The sequence below is a fragment of the Macaca nemestrina genome, chromosome 6 (genome assembly GCF_043159975.1).
Source record: "Macaca nemestrina isolate mMacNem1 chromosome 6, mMacNem.hap1, whole genome shotgun sequence".
In the NCBI taxonomy this organism is placed as follows: domain Eukaryota; kingdom Metazoa; phylum Chordata; class Mammalia; order Primates; family Cercopithecidae; genus Macaca; species Macaca nemestrina.
In genome coordinates, this window is record NC_092130.1 from 162,866,163 (window position 1) to 162,888,075 (window position 21,913).

Genomic DNA, 21,913 nt, shown 5'->3' on the forward strand with positions numbered 1-21,913 from the left:
ATACAGATCCAAGGTGAAGGGGAAAAAAATCATCACATGCTTTCAAACTGTTATGCTATATCTTTCTTTTAGAGTAAAAAAAGACATTAAGTGCAGTATATATTGAACTATATCTATTCTTACTATGTTTTAAAATCTGTGATAAATGAAAAATGATACATAAGGCTTCATGATATAAACCCATGCAGGTTAAATGGCAACTGTGATTAATTCTGTTGATTCTTTCAATTCAAAATTTTCATCAAATGTCTTTCAAAAATCAAAAACGTTTTCACCTAACACTTGGTGGCACTACTACTTCATAAGGCAAGACTGCAAAAGATAAAGATTTCCAAATCATGTGTTTCAAGGCTTTGGAAAAAACCTTGTCTCCCATTCTGCAGTGCAACCATTTGGGTATAATGCCTTGAATATGCCACACAAGGCATCTGCTGTGGCTACTGAAAAAGAATCTGTTACAAGCCCTAATTTTTCTTTTGTTTCTTTTTTTTCTTTTCTTTTTTTTTTTTTTTTTTTTTTTTTTTTTTTTTTTTTTGAGACGGAGTCTCGCTCTGTCGCCCGATCTGGGCTTACTGCAAGCTCTGCCTCCCGGGTTCATGCCATTCTCCTGCCTCAGCCTCCCACGTAGCTGGGATTACAGATTCTGGCCACCACGCCCAGCTGATTTTTCTGTATTTTTAGCAGAAACAGGGTTTCACCACGTTAGCCAGGATAATCTTGATCTCCTGACCTCATGATCCGCCTGCCTTGGCTTCCCAAAGTGCTGGGATTACAGGCGTGAGCCACCACGCCCAGCCACAGCCCTAATTTTTCTTACAGTAGGTTCATTGGGATGAAAAAATGAAGGAGAGGTACTTTTACAGAAGAGTTATTAGGTTGATGCTCTAGGGTTAACACTAGTTGATGAAACTCTCTGAGATGATGAAAATAGGTTATACCTCTGCTATTTAATATGCAGTCACTAGCCACATGTGGCTATCAATCTTGAAATGTAGCTAGTACAATGGAGAAACTGCAAATTTATTATTTTTTTAATTTCAATTAATCTTAACTTAAATTTCAATAGTCACAAGCAGCTAAGACTATTCCCTTGGACCACACAACCTGTGCTGTGCACTGTGTAAGGATCTAAACTGTTGGCTGAAGATGGTTGAGCAGGAAAGGATAGAAAAGATAAAAAATTTGATGACACTACCCTGTTTCCCTATCATTTAGGAAAATATAATGAAATAAAATTAACCAATCACTCATGTAATAAAGTCAGTTCACCGACCCTTTCCATTGTCACCTGAGAAGAAGTGGGGCTGGTTTTCTTTACAGTAATATATAAACTGATTAAGTTTTCAGTCTAAACATTGCTCATTCTCTGTATATTTTTTTCACCAGCATAAAAGTGAAGGGGGAAAAAACACATTTCATGTGAGTCAATTTCTATGGTGTAAGCCTAAGGGAGAGTCCCATGGAATTCCATCTTCAATTACCTAGCTAAATGCCAGCGAGGCTTTCCAAATTCATTCTCTTATCCCATTGAATGCTGAACAATTTGAAGACATAGATGTTATACGGCGAGTTGCACAATAAAGGAAATGATTAAAAGCTACAATCTTATTTCTCCAGAAATAAGAGCATATTGGAAAGGAGAATGAGAATGAAAATGGGATGTGGCCAGTTTTTCTGTGCCCTCGACCATCCTTAATTCTAACACTGATTTCTCCCTTTACTTCCTATGGAGCTTATTCAAATTTTATTAAATTTGATTCTGTCTCTCTCACCAGGAGTTGGGCTCTCAGAGGAAAGAGGCTTTGTTTTCCTTTTTTCTTTTTTTTTTTTTTTGTGTGTGTGTGTGTTACTTCTGGCCCTTAACTGTATACCTCTACTTTTTTTTTTTTTTCCATTAGCAGAGAAGGTGAAGGGATTAGGAGAATTGAGATGTCATAAATGGGAATTCCTCTATTATAAAAGTCATGTGTCAATAACGACCTCATAATAGTGACAATGCAATTACTCCACTGACAGCTATGGATGTGTAGGAATTACTGCCAGAGTCTTGCAAGAAATCCATTCTAGGTACTAAATATCAACAACTGTATTGCTGTGATAAGAAACACTGTGGCACATCAAGAGTGACTGTACAGGTGTCTTTAGTTATTTTTAAAAATTGTACTCTGCAGCTCTATTACTTGCATTTATTTAAAAAAATCTTTTTGAAATGATATTGTGTTTTTCACTCATCTGCTTCCTGTTTCCTTCTGGTGGTCAAAATCTGTACTCAATTCCCACGGACCATATGCCAAGACTACTCCCCCACTTCTATCACATAATTTTTTTCTTTTTTCTCATCCACTTCCCTATAAATAATCACTTCTGTTGATAACTCATTTATGGTTCAAAATGGGTACAGATTGGACTTGATGATTACTTCACATTTTCGCGATTATTTCTCACACTTTCACTAATAGTTTCATTGATCATTTTGTCTTTATCCTTTCTTCAATCATACATATCCGAGAAACGCTGAATTTTAGAACTTATGTGGATTTAGAGATCCACTGGTTACACTTTTTTTATTTTTATTTTTTTTGAGACGGAGTCTCACTCTGTCACCCAGGCTGGAGTGCAGTGGCACGCTCTCAGCTTACTGCAAGCTCTGCCTCCTGTGTTCACGCCTTTCTCCTGCCTCAGGCTCCGGAGTAGCTGGGACCACAGGTTCCTGCCACCAAACCCGGCTAATTTTTTGTATTTTTAGTAGAGACGGGGTTTCACTGTGTTAGCCAGGATGGTCTCGATCTCCTGACCTCTTGACCCACCCGCCTCGACCTCCCAAAGTGCTGGGATTACAGGCGTGAGCCACCACGCCCGGCCCTGGGTTAACTACTTCTTAAGCAAGAATTAATCAGCCTCCTGAAAATTAAAAAAAAAAAAAAAATTTATTTATGAAAGAATATTGATCAGTGACAGTCCAGTTGACTAAAACCACACCAGCTATTTGAATGGAGGGAATTCATCTGAGGAATCATTACCTAAAAATAAAACATAAAAGGTAAATGTTAAGTATCATTTTATCATGGAAGAAGCAAGTACAGAAAATAACCACAACCCCTAGTGCTCAGAAGAAAAAGAAACAATGGCATAAACTTAGGAACTTAAGGGAGGGGCTCACGGACAGGAAGTCCAGGAGAGGCAGATAGAAAGGGATAACTTTCTTCATTTTTATTGGCAAAGCCAAACAGGAAGTCAGTTGCAAAACAGAATGCAGTGGTCTGAGTTCCAGCTCCACAATGGCCCAAGCACAGTGGAGAAGGTTGGGCTTCAAGTTGACAGACAATGGCTTAATAATTGCCACAGATTTTCTACATTTTTATAGGGAGACCATCCATAGCTTTAGTTTCTCAAAGGAATGTGTGACCCTGAAATCATTAAGAATCATTGGGTAGCAGAAAAAAATAAAAAGAACCTCATGCTAGCAAGCTGGGGTCCTTCCCACTGTTTCTTCCATTCCTTGGTTAGTTACACTCCTATTAACGAGAAGGTATCTTAATGTAAATTTCAAAACATCATCATCCTCAGAACACATTAGGTGTAGGATGTGGTAACCAAAAATAAGAAAGAAGAAAAAACTTTATTCACAACCTATGTCCACAAGGAAATCCATACGATTTCCAAAACCAAATCATTATTTTTATTATAATAAAGTCTACAATTTGTCTTTTGTAGTCAAGCATTATTCTTCAGTTTTAAAAAAACATATAAAAATGTATTGGACCTACAGATGATTTAACAACGGCTTGGCATACTGGAATACATTTTAAATTAGTAATTTAAAAATCCTCTGATTTTTTTTCCTGCCTGTTAATACCTGTAAATATTCCTATGTAATGCTTGTTGTTATTCATGCATATATAGCCACTTGGGTATGTTGTAAAGAGAAAATTCAAGGAAAGAGTCTAGGTTAGGAGTGTTCGAAGTTTTCATCATGATCATTATATTAATATCCAAGACGGTTTAGCAACCTTGAACTTTTTTTTTTTTTTTTTTTTGAGACGGAGTCTTGCTTTGTCACCCAGGCTAGAGTGCAGTGGCCGGATCTCAGCTCACTGCAAGCTCCGCCTCCCAGGTTCACGCCATTCTCCTGGCTCAGCCTCCCGCGTAGCTGGGACTACAGGCGCCCACCACCTCGCCCGGCTAGTTTTTTGTATGTTTTAGTAGAGACGGCGTTTCACCATGTTAGCCAGGATGGTCTCGATCTCCTGACCTCGTGATCCGCCCGTCTCGGCCTCCCAAAGTGCTGGGATTACAGGCTTGTGCCACCGCGCCCGGCCGCAACCTTGAACTTAATATTCAAAAAGAGTTCAATAAATAACGTGTAATAAATTCATACTTGACATTCAAATGGAACTAATATAGTATGAGTGTTAAACAAACCTTTCTAGAGATAGAGATGCTCAGTAAGTTGGATGTGCTGTTATGTTTTGGAATCGGCCCATCGTAGGCAGATGCTGAGAGTTCTGGGAATAGGGTTGCCATTAAGGAGAGAGCTGGCAATAGTTAGAAAGTCTATTTGGTCTCAAGCAAATGGATGCTTTATCATAGCTTCTCTCGTCCCAAGGTAGGAACTGCAGAAGAAAGAGGAACTCAAGCAGAAGTGCTGTCACATTGACCAAAATAACTAAAAGGAGATTAAAGCAAAAGTACACTTGGCTCCTACTTAGTCGTCCAAGGCACTGGATATGGATTTTACCATAGTGAGATTCACTATCCACTGCTGGTGAGAAAGGGGCTTCTAATACATCATTACACCTGGTTTGTGATTTAGATTGAGCTGCAGGTAGCATTAAACAGAATTGAAGGAAGAAGGGACCAATGGTCATAGCATGAGATCCATGGAAAAATAACAGCTAGAATGGTAGATAGATCCAAATATAAAATGCAGCATCTCATTAAATGAAATGAAAAGTAAAACACTCTAGTGATGAGAATTAGAGTATTGCTTAGTTTGTTGCATAAGGTAAACTCTGAAACATTCCTTCACCTCAAAGGCAGAATAATTCCACGTGGACGTCATTTTATATGTTCTTCATATTATAGATACAAAGCACATGTACTATACATGTGAGTTTGCCATGGCAATCTCAATCCCAAGATTATGAAGAACCCCAGGGAAGGGCGTCCACTTCCTTCATCTTGGAATCCTCATTACCTGGCACCAAGCCTGGCACACAGGAGGCATCCATACAGTCGGGTGAGTTTGTTGAATTTCAATGTGTTTTCAAAACAGATTCAATTGAATCAAACAAGCAAAAATGTCCACTTGATCCCATTCAATTCTCATTACTCTGAGACAACAGATCCAACTTATCAAACGCTCTATTTTAAGATCTAAAAGGACCTGAAAAGCATCTATTTTACCGGTTCTTGAAATTCTAAGTTCTGTCTTCACCCATATGCATGTATACATACAGATACAGATATAAAGTAAATGTATATACACACATATTTACATTTACAGACATATATATTTATATTTAATTTGCATTTCTGGTGAATTATTTTTCTTAAATTTTCAATGATTTGTTTTATTCATTTGTTTAACAGATAAGCCTTGTGCTCAAATTCATGTTTAAGATGGCACAAAAGTTTCAAAAAGAGGCAATAATTTTCATTAGGCTTTAAGGAAATATCATAATGGCAACAGTTAGTACAGGCTATTTTATTTCATTCTCAAGCCAGAATATGGTACATCTCTTTAAACTCAGTACCCATTTGTGGATGCTGTTGACAACACTGTTACTGAGGATCCAATAAATAGATAGTAACATACCAATAAAAATGTTACTTTGAAAGTAGAAGACCAAATACATTGAGAACAAAAATAAAAATATATGTAAATAATAGTTACAGGCTTAACATTTACTTAAAGGTTTTTGTTAAAAAAAAAAACTTAATTTTATAAAGGAACTAGAAATTTAAAGTACCAATTAATCATTCTTATTGAAAATGCTATTCCCAACAAGCCACATTATGAGCCACTGTTTGGATAACAAATATTCATTCATACAGAAAATATTGATTGATAATCTAGCAAACAATTCATTCAATTCTAAGCATAAAGTGGTAAGCAAGACAGGCAGGGTCCCTGTACTCACTGAATTTACCTTTTAACGGGGAAAATATGTAACAAATAAATCAGCTTTACATGAATTAAGCTTTACATGAATTAAGTTCTGAAAATTATAAGGAAATTAACAGAATGCTATAATTCCAAACACAAGTTTATATAATTTAGGCTCAGGGATCAGCAAAAAAATCTAAGATAGGAAATAATTTGTGAGTATTTGGGTGTGTTGGAAGCTTAGAGGAAAACATGAGAGATGCTATGAAGTGGGGATGAAATGAGCTCAAACAGAGCCTTGTGGGCACTGGAATGGGCTTTGGACTTCATTCTAAAGGGAAACAAATAGAAACTTCTAAGCAAGAGCATGATATAATGTGATGGATGTTTACAAATAGGATTGTAGACATTTTTTGGAAACTACATTATAGGAGAACAAAGATAAAACTAAGGAGACCACACAGAAGCCTATCTCAGAAGTCTGGGTAAAAAGTAATTTGTCTTTCAATAATGTTCTGGCAGTGGAGATAGAAGTTATTAGTGGAACTGAGATTAGCCAGGTGATAGTGGCACACACCTGTAATCCCAGTTACTTGTGAGGCTGAGGCAGGAGAATCGCCTGAACCCGGGAGGCGGAGGTTGTAGTTAGTACAGTCAAGATCACACCACTGCACTCCAGCCTGGGTGACAGAGTGAGACCCTGTCCCTGCACCCCTTCCCACAAAAAAAAACACCTAATAAATGGTTAATTTAGCATGGAGTTACAAAGAAAATGAGTAATCAAGGATAATTTCTGATTATTAACAAGAGCTGGGTGAGATGGTGAATACAGTGAAACATATAGGTTTAAATGTTAGAAGATAAGATAGAGATATTATGTAAGAAGTAGGACATAAAAAATCAGGGGTGTCAAAGTCTGGAATGAGATAAACACTTACAATGTTTAAGCACATAGAAGATTGGGCAAGAGGATAGATATAAAAAGGATGTGATCCTAAACCTGGTCCTAGCGATTCCAAGACCTAGAAACCAAGTCATGCAAGATGCTCCATCACAGGAACTTGAGAAGAGAGAAGGTCATTGAATTGTAGTTAAAGCAAGGAACTATGGTGTTAGAGGATCCTGAGGAATAGAAGGTTTTAAGAAAAATAAAGGTTGAGATGAGGGGTGAATAGTCACAGCATGTGACGACAAAGTAGTGTCATTGGAATTGGAACCATTGGGATCAAATGACCTTTACAAGAACAGTTTTGGCAGGGCAACGAGGAGAGGCTGAACCTTGAGTGTTGAAGAATGGATATGAGATGGAAAAGTGGGGAGAGGAGTGTAAGCAGCTTTCTGGAGGATATTTTTGGTGTATAGAAAGTAAAATTGTGCAGGAGACGGAGAAGAGTGCAGGGTAGGGAAAGGGACACCGACTCCGTGTTCAACACAAAGCTCCCTAGTGAGGACACTGCGTGTAGCTCACATTCCAACCCCAGGCTATAGTTTTCAATATTTGTTCATATTGTTCTTTACAAGACCCCAAATATTGTGCCAAGTACTTTTCTGCTTCTCTGCCTCCTTTATCTTCTGGTAAAGGCTTATTCTGGCTCTGCATCTTAAAATACTATTTCATCTCCTAACCGCCTGTACTACTCCCAAACTCAACTCTCATCTCCTGTGCACCATGAAGGCTTCCCTGGGATTCCAATAGGTCATGAACTGATGGGAAATAATTGGTGAGTATTTGGGAAGCCTGGGTGTGTTGGAAGCTTAGAGGAAAACATGAGAGATGCTATGAAGTGGGGATGGAATGAGCTCAAACAGAGCCTGGTAGGCACTGGAATGGGCTTTGGACTTCATTCTAAAGGAAAACAAATAGAAACTTCTAAGCAGGAGCATGATATAATGTGATGGATGTTTAAAAATAGGACTGTAGACATTTTTTGGAGAAAATGTTCATGAACTGATTGGAATAATCAATGAACTCTCAACTATTCACTGCTTGCACCTCCTGGAAGTTAAGGTCTCAGAGAGAGAACTGTGCTCACAATTCCAGGAATGTCCAAATTCTACACTGCCCAAAACTTCTCTCTTTCTCTTTCTCCTTTAGTTGAGAGAGAAAGAAGATTGAGATATTTATTTATTATACTCAAGAAAAATTGTATAAAAGATCAAAATACTGCATTATATCTCATTTCAAGGCCTCAAAGAAACTTTGTAAGAGAATACTCCTTAAGTTCAAGAATAAACAGGGCCTCCTCTTCCCCTAAATTGAGACTACCTTACTCAGGATTTTCTGAGGTACGCAGAGGGAAAGAAAGAGATGGCGAAAGGGAGAGAAAGAAAAAGAGACACACACACAGAGAACACAAAAAAGAGTGAACCAGCTTTAGAGAATCCTGACTTTTTTTTAATCACCCCAAAGAGGTGGAAAATAGAACAAGAGACATTTCCTAGGTATCTTTAAGACATGGGAGCAGAAAATGTGAGATGGTATTTGCAGCCAAAAATACAAGTAGGAGAATAGAGTTTATGTACTTTGGAGCTCAGATTTTGATTACTTCTACTAGTAATCTCTGCCAAATCCATTTCTCCATTTCTAACCAAGAACATTAGCAAGTTTTCCTCTCTTAGTAAATGGCCAAGCCAAGATGGGTCTGCAGTAAAAGAAGAAAGAAACCCCCACCCCCATTCCTCTTTCTTGGCGACGTCCTCAATCTGCACCAACAGTCCTTATGGCAATTCATGTCTAATGTACTTTAATGTTCCATGTGTTTCTCTTTTCCTAAATATGATATAAACTTATCATAAGAAAAAAATACTAGATGCCTGCCTGTATAAGCACTTTTGTGTATTTTTATTTCTTTAGCACTATGTAAGTGAACGTCAGTGCAATCCATCAACATAGTTAAAAGATACAAATTATTACATGCTTGAAAACAAGAAATAGTTTCCAGTATAGTACTGGATGATTTATACTAGACTGAGTTTAAAGATCATACCTCTAGATTACATATCTCTTAGTCAAAGATCATACCTCTAGACTGCAATTATTTCCCTGGAACTACTTGAGAAGCAAGTTTTTTAGCATCCTCTACTTCCATGAGCTAGTAACTCAGGCAGCGTACCAATGTGCATAGATTGAGGGATGAATTGAAATGCTCCCTCAAGTAGGTTGGATCTCCTGAGATAAATTATATATATAAAGGTTAGCTATTCTAATATATTTTCTTCACAGTGTTCATCATCTCTTTCTGGGTAAATGTATCTACATGAATTAAGATTAGATGATTAAGAACTGTGGTTATAGCATATCAACCGGTTGAACACCCTAAAATAAAATTTAGAAAAGCATTTTCCAAATTGTAATTTCTAGGGATATTAGGTAGTCCATTAAGAAAATAAAAATAAAAAGGCTGTACATAAAAAATCACCCACCCGTGCTAGCAGACTTACAATGTACATTAGTATAGCACATGATCTGAGAAGAAATTGTTAGAAATGTTGACTTGGGAAAATCTCTTGGCCAGGTGTCGTGGTTCACACCTGTAATCCCAGCACTCTGGGAGGCTGAGAAGGGAGTGTTGTTTGAGCCCAGGAGTTTGAGACCAGCCTGGGAAACATGGGAGACCCTGTCTCTACAGATAATTTAAGAAAATAGTTAGGCATGGGGGTACACACCTGTGGTCCCAGCTACTCTGGAGGCTGAGGAAGGGGAGGATTGACTGAGCCTGGGAGGTCAAGGCTGCGGTGAGCTGAGATTGCACTACTGTACTCCAGACTGAGTGACAGAGTAAGACCCTGTCTAAAAAAAAAAAAAAAATCTCCACTGATAATCCCACTGATATTTAGATGGGGTCTTCTCGTCATTTCTAACTTTTCTTTGTCAATATTGTTCTCTTCATCTGGTCCAACTTCTCTCCCTCTCTGTATTTCTCAGGAGGAGTAAGTCTGTATCAGTGGCCTAACACCATATTCCTCTGCCAGAGAGGGTGACTCTCCAGGAGAGCTGTCCTCCCTGCGGCATTCCACAGCAGCAGCCTCCACACGACTCACCTACTTCTACCTCGTTGCTTGGCCATCTGACCATCAGACCTCCATTTTTGTCATGGCACTGGAAGAAGAAAACATAGAAAATTGCTTTGGAACTTTCAACTGCCTTATCTTGAAAGAGACACATACATTTCTTCTCACTTTTTCTGGAAAGAATTAGTCCTGTGGCCCTGCCTAACTTCAAGGAGACTGAAGTTTTCCTCCTTTGGCTAGGAAAAGAAAGTGAACCAGATATCGGTGAGGATTAGAAATGTTTACTGCCATCTACAAATCTTGCCCGTGTTTCCATGATTAAGTTGCCAATATATGCAACTAACTAATTTATTCCAGAAGCATCCTTGTCATGAATGAGTTTTGAGCTAGTGCTAGAAATGATTATATCATTTCTGCTCTGACTGGGTATAAAACTCTCAGCACTCACAATCCTACTCATTTTAGTTACTGCCTGAAGTACAAGTCTCTCCATTCGTCTACCATCTCTACTAATGTTATCCTATTTTTGTAACATCACTACTAATGTTATCCTATTTCGTAGTTACCCCCAGATCAAAGCAAATCTTCCACTTTTTAGAACCAGGTGAAATTGTAGCTAGGTCTGAAGTCAGAGGCCCTGATTTTGAATCCTGGCATCAATATTTACTAGATATGTAACCATGGGAAAATTATTCAATATTTCCATGCTATGAGTTCCTCATTTATAAAATTGAGACAATTTAGCATCTGCCTTATGGAGTGATTATAAGAATTAAATAAGAAAATATATGTAGATATTAACGATATTAGGAAGGGTGTTATATTTTAAGCCCTAAGATAGTTCTTCCATCTTCATATGTTAACCAAAAACTGGTATCACTCTATGAAGCTTGGATTTTTGTTTTTGTTTTTTTTTCATGTCCCTTTGTACCACGAGGACAAAAAGTTTGTAGAGTGTTCTTGCTCTTAGTTACCTCATCTAAACAATATTTTCTTCCTCTTCTTCCTCTAAAGAAAAAAAAAGTCTTGAAAGAGCCATATGCTTTCAAGAATACTACTCTTCTCTAATCTTTCTGTTTACCAACATCTTTGTCACTTTTCTTACATTAAAGACTAACTTGTGACTCCTAATACTTCCTGGGTGACTCTTTATCATGTACCTTTTCTCAGTCCTGTACCTCTGGATGTCAAATGACTTTTACTTTCATTCAGCCTCAAATTCTGTTCCCAAATTTATACCATAGAGATTTATATGCCTTAACTTGGAATATTTCATTCCTCTGCTGTCACCTCGGGTCTTTCTGATTCACATTTATATGTATCTACGTATTAGCAATGCTTTCACTTTACCAAGACACCCAATCCATTGATCATACCACTTTTTAAAAAATGTCAATAGCCTCATCCTATCTTCATGTTTCTCCTTGCCCAGGTTATATTTCATGCTCAAATATTACAATTGAGCCCTTGAAGGATCCTTAAATCCCTTACCTCCCTTTTCCTCCTTTATACCCAAGTAAAAAACAATCCTAGATGAGACCAAATATCCTCCTTTTTCGTTGCTACATGAAAACATCTACACATTTCTAAAGGAAATCATACAACTGACTGAGCAGTTTCACTTGAAATCCTTGATGAAAAACATCACAAGGGCTTCAACATTTCTTGGAAATGGTTTGTTAGCTTTTTAAACTATTATCGTTTTCCTATTCTCCTTTAAAATAATGCATCTACCACCACCATCCCCTACAGACACATTCAGTTAACAACCTTATCTAGTCCCAATGCCCCCAATTACAATAGCATGTGTCCCTTCTCTGAAGTTTGGTCAATATTTATGGGGTACAGTGTGACTTTTTATACATATATACATTGTATAATTATATCAGGGTAATTAGCATATCCATCACCATAAACACTTATAATTTCTTTGTAGTGAAAACATTCAAAAACTATCCCTTGTAGATATTTTGAAGTTTACAATATGTTATTGTTGGCTATAGGCCAACAACTCTGCAACAGATGAATTTTTAAAATGTAATATGTGTACACAATACAATGCCATTTAGCCATAAAACAGTGAAACTGTATCACTTTCAACCACATGGATGAAGCTAGAAGACATTATGTTAAGTTAAATAAGCCAGGCACAGAAGAACAAGTACTGCAGGCACAGAAGAACAAGTACTACATAATTTCAGGTAAATGTAGAATCTAAAAATGTTGACCATTGACCTCATAGGAGTAGAGAGAAGAATGCTGGTTGCTAGAGGTTGGGGAGAGTACGGCTTACAGAAGATTGGGAGAGATTGATCAATAGGTACAAAGTTACAGGTAGATAAGAGAAATAAGTTCTGGTGTTCCATTTATGTTTTTGACTCCTAATTGTAATACCCGACCTAGCCATTTCAATAATATTTAGATTAATATGCCCAACAGCCCTTTTGCCATCTCTACCAAACTGTCTTATAGATATTTCAATCTTATTATGTTCAAAACAGACTTTTAATTTCCCCACAAAATCCTGAGAATATCCCATTTTCCTCACCTGAGTTGTACTATGTGACTATCCAGAGATTCTCAAGTCAGAAGCCTTGGAGCCTTCTTGTTCTTCTCCTTCCCTTACTCCAACATTTCATCTATCAGCAAGCCTGATTGAATCTTTCTGAATGATATTTCCTGAATCTCCCTGCATTTCCCTAGATTCACTGTCACTTTCCCAGCTCAAAATTTCATCTCTTCCCAGCCCGGCAATAACATTATTTGTGTGCATTGTTTTATTCTCACACCTCTTCTAATCTATTTTCTTCCCAATATCGGAATGCTGTTTTCAGTATATATCAGATCTCATTGCTCTAATATTAAAAAGCATCTTTTAACTTATTAGTCCTCATAGGATAAAATGCAAGCTGCCTCATGTTCTACCAGGCCCTGCTTAAATGGGGCCAGATTATATACAATTATATACCAGTCTATCTGGTAAAATTATTAGCTTGGCTCATTTCACTCCTGGTGCATTGACCTTATATCAGCTCCATATCAACAATCAATTCCTTCTCAAGTCAGGATCTCTGCTAAAATCTAATTCTCACTCTTCCCTCACGTCTCAGTTTAGATGCCATCTCCTTAGAGGGGAAAAGGCAAATGAACTGGCATATGTTGCTAGAAATTTATGCAGTGATCTTGTTGCAATGATCAGTTTATTGACCTCAATAGAAAACAAATTGCTCAGTTAGGATTCATCTTATTTTTGGCATATTCATCAACTCTGTACCTTAAACTTCAATGCCTCAACTATGCTCCCTGATAGAAACTCTAAGAAAACCTTGACCTGAACATCTTTTGGTTACGTAATAATTGAAAACCCCATTACCAACGTGAGCACTGGCAGAATTAAGATATAGCACAATTCTAGGTGAATTCACATAATGATCATCTGGAGCCTCATCTAACTAAAGGCAGACAATTTTCAGACATCTCAGAATATATCTCAAAATATACACATATTTTAAATAGTTATTTGGAATGTCAGTGAAAAGAGTGGGAAAAAAATTGTAACCAATAAGCCTCGGCTAACTCAAAGTAGAGATAAAATCTGCCTCAACATTTGGATCCTCAGAATCAAGGAAAAGGAATCTTCTTTTATATACGCTAATCTAAAAGACATTATTTGGAAAATAAATCAAACGCTACCTTCTTGAACAAGATTTCAAGTCTGGGGAAGTATCTGCAAGGTGAGAGAACATTCTTGTCAGTATAAAGCATAATTTCGACCTATCAGATTAGAAATAAAGTGAGAGACCCAGAGTGAGGAAGAATGTTTATTTGAAAGAGGCTTTATTCCATCTTTTAATTTCTGATGATTAATCTCTAAAAGTAGTACAGATAATGTGAGCAATGCATGCTACAGAAGGGAAGCAGTGTTTATAATTTCAACATTGCATTTTGTGGTAAAGGAAGAGAATAGGAAAGAGTGATTTAGTAATTTTGACAGGCGTGCCAATAATGATTCTGTGGCATGGAAAGGGATGAGAGTGGACGGAGAAATTGATGATATAATAGAAACACCAGACAAGCTCTCATTCCTGTGTTTCTGGCCAGAGAAATAGTCAAATTCATTCTAATATTTTAGGAAATCTGTTCAGAAAAAACAGGAGGATATGAAACTTGACAGAGTTTACTGCCCACTACATAACAAAGTAGTTTCCTGAATAGCACAGAAGTGTTATGTGATTGAATAGGAAAAATAATGTCATTATTAAAATGATTGCTAAGGCACCACAGAGGTTAAATACAATTATGAAATTACCAGTTTCCACCCACTAACCTCTGTTCATCTTGAGTTAGCTTCAGTACGAGTCTACGTTTTTATAATCTCACAAGTGTGGCATGAGCTTTATTTCTGAAGTGATAGCATTGCATGTAAAATTTCATTAATACCAAATACTCCAGATGACATAGTGTGACAAAAGTCTTGGATAGTCAAGAGAATGCCTGAGTGAAAGAAATGACAGCTGAATACAAATGAACTCAGCAAGAGGTGTCTAAAATTTCAATACGAAAGAGGGCAACGTAGAGAAGCTAAAAATCAGAAAGAAGACATTTTGCTACTGTTTCATAATAAACAATGATAACCAGCTGCTGTTTACAACATGCATGATTCTATGAAAACTAGTCATTTTTTCATTACCTCTGGCATTTATTTCAACCCCTGCTGTGGTGGTGTGACATATGGAGGCACATCAAGTCTTGTTTTTTCTGTGATTTTGAGTCATTAAACATTTGAGTGCTAGTTGTTACTCAGATGAGAGCAAAAGCATTTGGCAATTAATAGCAAATGGATTTGGAAAGGGGTAGGGCCTCACTAGTGTAACTTTCTAAACCAGTATGTATAATACATGTAAATTTCTCCTGAATTGTAACTGTTTACATGGAAATCTAGGGTAGAGCAAGATCCTAAAATGTCCAAATGGAAAAACCCTAGAAAGACATCAATTCAATAAATAATTGATATTGATTTTTTACATTTTGTTATTGAATAGGTTTTGTAAGCAATGGATGCCTAAAACTGTGATCCTGTGATACAGTCCCTCAGACCCAGGCTCCTTTTAGTTACCAAGGAAACCATTTCATAGACATTCACATAAATAAACTGTAGACAGTGGGAGGAAACACCATAAATACAGAAACGGTTTCATTTGATTTTTTATTGCTATGAGAAAAACTCTCTCTTCCTGTGGCCATACATGCAACAAAAAAATACAGAAACATGAGGGCAATACCTTGTACATGACACATGCAGGTAGGGTAATTACTGCTTTTATTCAAAATGTGAAAATTAACATCGGAAATGTCACTCAAATTGCCAAAGTTTTCCAAATCTGACATGACCATCACGAAGACTTATTTTCATTTGAATGTTAATGGTTTTCTCACCTATATATTCACAAAAACAGGCCTTTGTATTTTACTTCTTTTATACACCTACATCTCAGGATAAAACAAGTAGAGACCTTTTTTTCTCTTGGAAATTTTTGTAATATTAGCCTAACAAAGAAAAGCTCAGGAATGTTGCAAGGTTGTATTCGCAAATTGTGTCTGAGTTGGCTGCAAGACATGATCTCAGGCTGTGATGATACGCAGACATTTCTATCTGATCTCTGAGAATTATCAGACATCTAAATATAAACCAAGCCAAATGGAAACAAAAACAACTTTTTAAAAAATCTGCTTTTTAGGTATAATAACAATTACATGAATTGATATTTTATCCCGCTCTTCAGTGATTCTGTGCCATTAGGTACCTACCTCAACCTATTGAATTAAAGGGTAGAGTGGACTCTTGTTTTGGCTGGCTTGCCACACTATCCATGTCCAGTGATAGTATATTCCTCTGTTTTCCTTCGTTGTACTAGCTGCTTCTTCATCCCAGGACATCATCCGGCAGGGCTGATCAGATGCACTGCCCCCAGGGTGTAGAGGTGAGCCTTGATCCAGTCTGCTTCTCCATCAAAGTGACACAGTTAGACGTTGCTTGGAGCCCAGTTCCTACTGCGAAAATCCCCGCTGCTTCCTCAGGACCCATCCTTCCCGAGGTCTGGCTTTCAGGGTTTTAAAAAATTCTACCAGTTCCTTTCCAGCCTTCCAATGTATTCACCTTTTCCTTTAAATTTACTAGAGTAGGTTTCATGTAAGTTGAGCCAAAGAACTCCAAAGGATAACCCAGCAAGGTGCTGATCACTGCAGGAACAAATGTTTTGTTTTAATCACAGTTACCATAGCTTCCTCATAATCATCAATGCAGAAAATGTTCTATATTCACAAAACTTTCTTGAATGACTTCATTCTAAGTCAGTGTATTATTTTTAACTATCATCGTATCCAGAACTAAATAGAAATTTTATTTAGTTTTAAGGAACACAACCTATTTCTAGAAGTCTAGTTTTGGAATTAAGATATATGTTCAGCCTCTTTATATCATTTATTACATTAAATGCTAAGATTTTACTTACATTCAATAGTGAACAGAGTGACAAATGCCCAGGAAACTTCCGATTGAGTCCCACACAGATTTCAGGGAAAAGAAAACCTCTCTATTTAGAAAATATTTATAAATCTAGGAAAAGATAATGCAAACTTATAACTATGCTGTGACTATATAATATATCCAGAGAGAATTAAAACAAGGTGATGTTTGCATTCGTTAAAACCACATATAGCTTTAACAAAAAAAATGTGTTTTACAAATATTACCTTATGTTCTTCTTCTCTCAATCATCAGGTATTTATCAAATGTCACTATGGGCCAAGCATTGCCTAGGCAGTGTCTAGACAGAGCAGTGAGCAAAAGGAACAAGATTTGTGTTTTATGCTTACAGTTTACAAAGAACTACAATATAGTAATAATATATTTACTTGTAGTAAAAACTTATAGTAAGACTTACTATATTTTTAGACTATACTATATATTTGTGATATAGTAAGAACTATATTATATCACTATAATATAGTAAGGACTATATTATATCCCCATAATTTAGTAAGGACTATATTATATCCCTATAATATAGTAATGACTGTAATATAGTAATAATATACTTACTTAAAAATATTAAGAACTTATAGTAAGACTTACTATACTTATCATATAGTAAAACTATATCTATCCTTATAACATAGTAAAACTATATTATATACTTATAACATAGTAAGACTATACTATATCCTTATAATATAGTAAGAAAATTCTATTTTGCTTAGGAGTACAAGCAATTACCAATATAGGAAGTAAAATGATCGCAAGTCCTAAAGGGGATAAAAGCAAGGAAGAAGCATGTCAGAGATTGGTCAAGGAAAGCCTCAGTGAAAGGGACTTTTGATTAAAGATCTGAACTAAGAGAAGGAGAGAGCCATGGGGACATCTGACTACAGATGGAAGAGAACAAACTTTATCATGCTATTTTACAAAAATCTGTCCTAATGCCAAATAAACTCAGTGATTTAAAAGAACACTGGAGAGATGCTTTTGACAGATAGAATGGCAAGGCCCTGAAGTCTTGAAGAGTTTAATGTGTTTGAAGGGAAAAGGGTCCAGGTGTGAAAGTGAGGATGGCATTTTAATAGAGCAGAAGGAATTTGAGCCTGAGATTAAGTGGGGAAGGAAGAAAGGGCCAGATTGCAAAGAACCCTGAAGATCTGTTAGAATACTATATTGCATTCTAAATGAAACGAGAAGTCATTAAAGGTTTAAAAAATAGGTAGGGGACACAAGGAAACATTTAGAGGTGATGGATATGTTTATTGTCTTGATTATGAGTGATGGCTTCACAGGCGAATATATATGTTCAAACCCATCAACTTTCATACGTTAAGTATATGCAGGGTTTTTGTTTTTTGTTGTTGTTGTTGTTGTTTTTTTGTATTTCAAATACATCTAAATAAAGCTGCTAAAAGTTTTAAAGCAAGGAAGTGATATAATTCAATTAATATTTTTAAAAGCTTGTTCTTCACCTTTCAGGAACTGGAAGTGAGTAGTTTAACAAAAGAACTGTGCAACCAGTTAGAAAATGTTCTCTTCAAGTCAGAGTTGCTCAGACTCACGTTGGATATTTAGTTTTGAGGGAAAGGTGTGGATGCAAGCTCCTTTTCTGAGAAACAGTCAATCTTGGTTCAACTTTAGAACACCAGAGAAGCCTTCTTTAACCATGAAATTGAGGAGCATCCAGCCAAACTCAAACCATTATCTATCAAGACAGATACTTTAATTTTCACAGCACTTATCACTACCTGTATTCATCCTTTTTTTTCATTGTATACCTCCCTTCACCGTAATACAGTCAATATAATGGTAGGAGCTCGTCTGTGTTATTCACTTTTGTAAATTAATATATTTCCTTTAAAGCAGTTTTACATTTACAGAAAAACTGACTACAGAGTACAAAATGTTCCTGTATACCCCCAGCACACAGTTTCCTCTATTATTAATATTTTGCATTAGTATGACATATTTGTTGTAAGTTATAAGACAATATTCAGTCCTTATCATTAACTCATGTCTGTAGTTCATATTGGGGTTCACTCTTTGTGTTATACATTCTATGGGTTTTAACAAATGTGTAATTACCTATGTCTACCATAGCATAATAGAGAACAGTTTTACTATACTCTGTTCCATCTATTCATCTTTCCCTTTGTCCTACCAACTTCCTGACAACCAGTGATCTTTTTTATTGTCTCTATAGTTTTGCCTATTCCAGAATAGCATATGGTTGAAATTATACAGCATGTAGTCTTTTCCGATAGGCTTTGTTCACATATCAATATGCATTGAAAGTTCCTCATGTCTTTTTGCTTCTTGATAGCTCATTTATTGTTATAGCTGAAAAATGTTCCATTGTAAGAATGTACCACAGTTTGTTTATCTCTTCATGTTTTGAAGAACATCTTGGTTACTTGCACGTTTTGGTAATTGTGAATAAAGCTGCTACAAACATTTGTGTGCAGTTTTGGTGTGAATGTAAGTTTTTAACTCATTTGGGTGAATATCAAGGTGTGTGAGTGATTGCTGGATCATATGGTCAGATTATATTTAGTTTTGTAAGAAACCACCTACCACCTTCCAGAGTTGCTATAACATTTTGCGAGACGGAGTCTTGCTGTCAGGCAGGCTGGAGTGCAGTGGCATGATCTCGGCTCACTGCAACCTCCACTTCCTGGGTTCAAGTGATTCTCCTGGCTCAGCCTCCTGAGTAGCTGGGATTACAGGCGCGTGCCACCATGCCCGGTTGATTTTTGTATTTTTAGTAGAGACGGAGTTTCACCATGTTGGTCAGGCTGATCTTGAACTCCTGACCTCATGATCCGCCTGCCTCGGCCTCCCAAAGTGCTGGGATTTCAGGCGTGAGCCACCATGCTCAGCCGAGCACTTTTTGTATGCTTGTTGTCTGTGTGTTTGTGTTCTTTTGAAACGTCTGTTTTCTTTCATAAGTAGCATTCCTAGTGTAAGACACCTGTCAAATAATTTGCATTTATGAATGTATCGCTTCCCTCGTATATGGCAGGATGACCCTACTAGCACAAAGATAACACTTTGAACTTCCTTTGTGCCAGATACAGAGCTAAGTGTTTTGGCTCCATTATCTGACTCAATCTTCATAATGATCCACTATCTCAGTTAATCTTTGCAATAATCCTAGTTTTCGTTACCCCTATTTTATATATAAGAGGATTGATGCCCGTGGAGTTTAAGTTGCACAGAAGCACACATAGAATGTGTTACAGTCGGAATTTGAGATCAGATCTGTGAATACTGACTTTTTTTTTTTTTTTTTTTTTTTTTTTTTTTAGCAAATACATCCATAAGAGATGCAATGAAATACACAGAAAAACATTTGGATATAACCTTTAGTCTCAAAAACTTGCCAAATGCTGCCTCCGTGTATAGCCTATTTTGTTAATCAGGGACAGAAAATCCATTTGTAGAAATTATCTACAAATATTAGGATTATTTGCCTTCCAGGGTTCCTTTATACAATTCCAACAAAAGAAAAATGTCACACTGCCAAAGGCTTGACGGGGCCCGGCAGATCCAAGAGGAGCTGGTTCTTTTCTTGATTCACATCTGTGTCTAATAATTCATGCCTGACTTTGATGTAGTCATTGGCAAACAATATTTCTCAAAGCCCTGAATTTAGCCCAAGAATAAAGTTTCATATTTTATGTTTTTAAGAACTTAACCCATTTCCCCATTATATCTCTTAACACAACTACATGTGACTAAAAGGACTCAGCATAACCCTAGTAGCAATGTATTTCATTTGTGCAAGTTGTTCTCAAGCCCTCTCTCCTATATTGGCTCTATTTATTTTTGAATGCTCATAGTTATTCTTCAACTTATTCTTGTAATATTTTACCCCATGAGAACCTTCGTAACAAGTAGCATTTTATTATATTTTTTTATCCAAACTCTACTCTTGTCTAAGCTTTATACCATCCATAATTAGGAGCAACTCACTTTCATACATTTATTCAGTCAGCAAACTTTTATGGAAAGCATAGAATTTTTCTGCCACTGAAAGGTACAAGAGATATAAAAGTAGATCATTTCAGATCGTAGAGGTGAAGGGAAGAAAAAAGCACGACGGTTAATAATAATAGCTGTAAAATGATAATACCCTATCATTTATGGGATCCACTATGCTTCAGATATATGACAAGGGTCAGAACTGCAACCTAGATGTTCCAGAATCCAAACATAGCTTCTCAGTTTCTTTGTGCTTTGCTCACATTCAGTAAACAGTAAGAAAATGAGAGTTGTAAGAATATAGGACACCTGAAAGGGAGCTATCAGGACAGGGACATGGGGATGTTGAAACCCTTCTAAAAAAGTTCTCACATTCGTGGAGCATATTTTAGATTTTTTTTCTCTATGTAATTTCTGTATATTCATTTTAATCTACCTTTATGTTTTTACTCCACTGTACTTTCATGATCTTTTCCATCATATAGTACAATAAATTGTAAGTAGTGTACAATGTTGACTGAAACAAGGTCTTCCAAATGGCACAACAGATCTCTCTACTGTTGCCATCCAGAAATTATTCTCCAGGTGTTGAGTATTCTTGCAACGGCACAGCATTTTATTCTTTATCTGAATTATACATGAGTATAAGAAACCTTGTCAAATCACTTGCTTGTACCTAACCTATGACATCCCATTAGGTCTTTGGCCTAATAAAATAAAAGTTGGGTTCCCAGCAACTAACACCTTCTCATTTTATTCCCATAAAACATTTCTTCACGAATGCTTATAATTCAAGCTCTATAAGGCTTTTTGTGTTTTGTTCAATGCTGCATCCCCATACTTATAAGAGAGTCTTGCACAAGGTAGGTGCTTGCCTACTGTTCATTGAAGTAAATATTTCCTGCAGTACATTTATTCCAACATGTAAAAAACGAGTTTATCTAATATTACTGCAATACGCCTTCTTGTTCATTTTTAATATTAGAATTAGTTGTCATTCTAGAATACTCTGATTCAGAGGAATAAGAGAGTTAATTCAGACTCGAATCCAGATAATATAAAAGCTTAGTAGGCGATGCAAGCCCTTTTGATGGAGATTGTGGACTAATAGACAAGCCAAGGAAATCAGCTGTGAACCCAATTCCAGTAGCAATGAGAAGTCTCATTTTTCTGAACTCTCTACTCGTAATAAGACTTATAAACATATCAGATTTGAAGTTTTAACCTCTTAAGCAAAGTTCTTTATTGGGGTAAAAGAAAAAGCAAGCAGT

At 36.6% G+C, this 21,913-nt stretch overlaps 2 long non-coding RNA genes across 2 annotated transcripts in view; both read left to right on the top strand.

Moving 5' to 3' along the window:
- Positions 1-2,029: 2,029 nt before the first annotated feature.
- LOC105492290 (uncharacterized) lies at positions 2,030-10,703 on the top strand. The gene is made up of 3 exons (XR_011624348.1): positions 2,030-2,135; positions 5,086-5,239; positions 10,035-10,703. It is a non-coding gene; the product is annotated as an uncharacterized lncRNA (long non-coding RNA).
- A 2,833-nt stretch (positions 10,704-13,536) lies between these two features.
- The window catches only part of LOC105492288 (uncharacterized), a 68,694-nt gene continuing 60,317 nt past the window's right edge, over positions 13,537-21,913 (top strand). Inside the window, exon 1 of the long non-coding RNA XR_011625107.1 lies at positions 13,537-13,854. This is a non-coding gene — a long non-coding RNA (uncharacterized lncRNA). The remainder of the gene's footprint in view (positions 13,855-21,913) is intronic.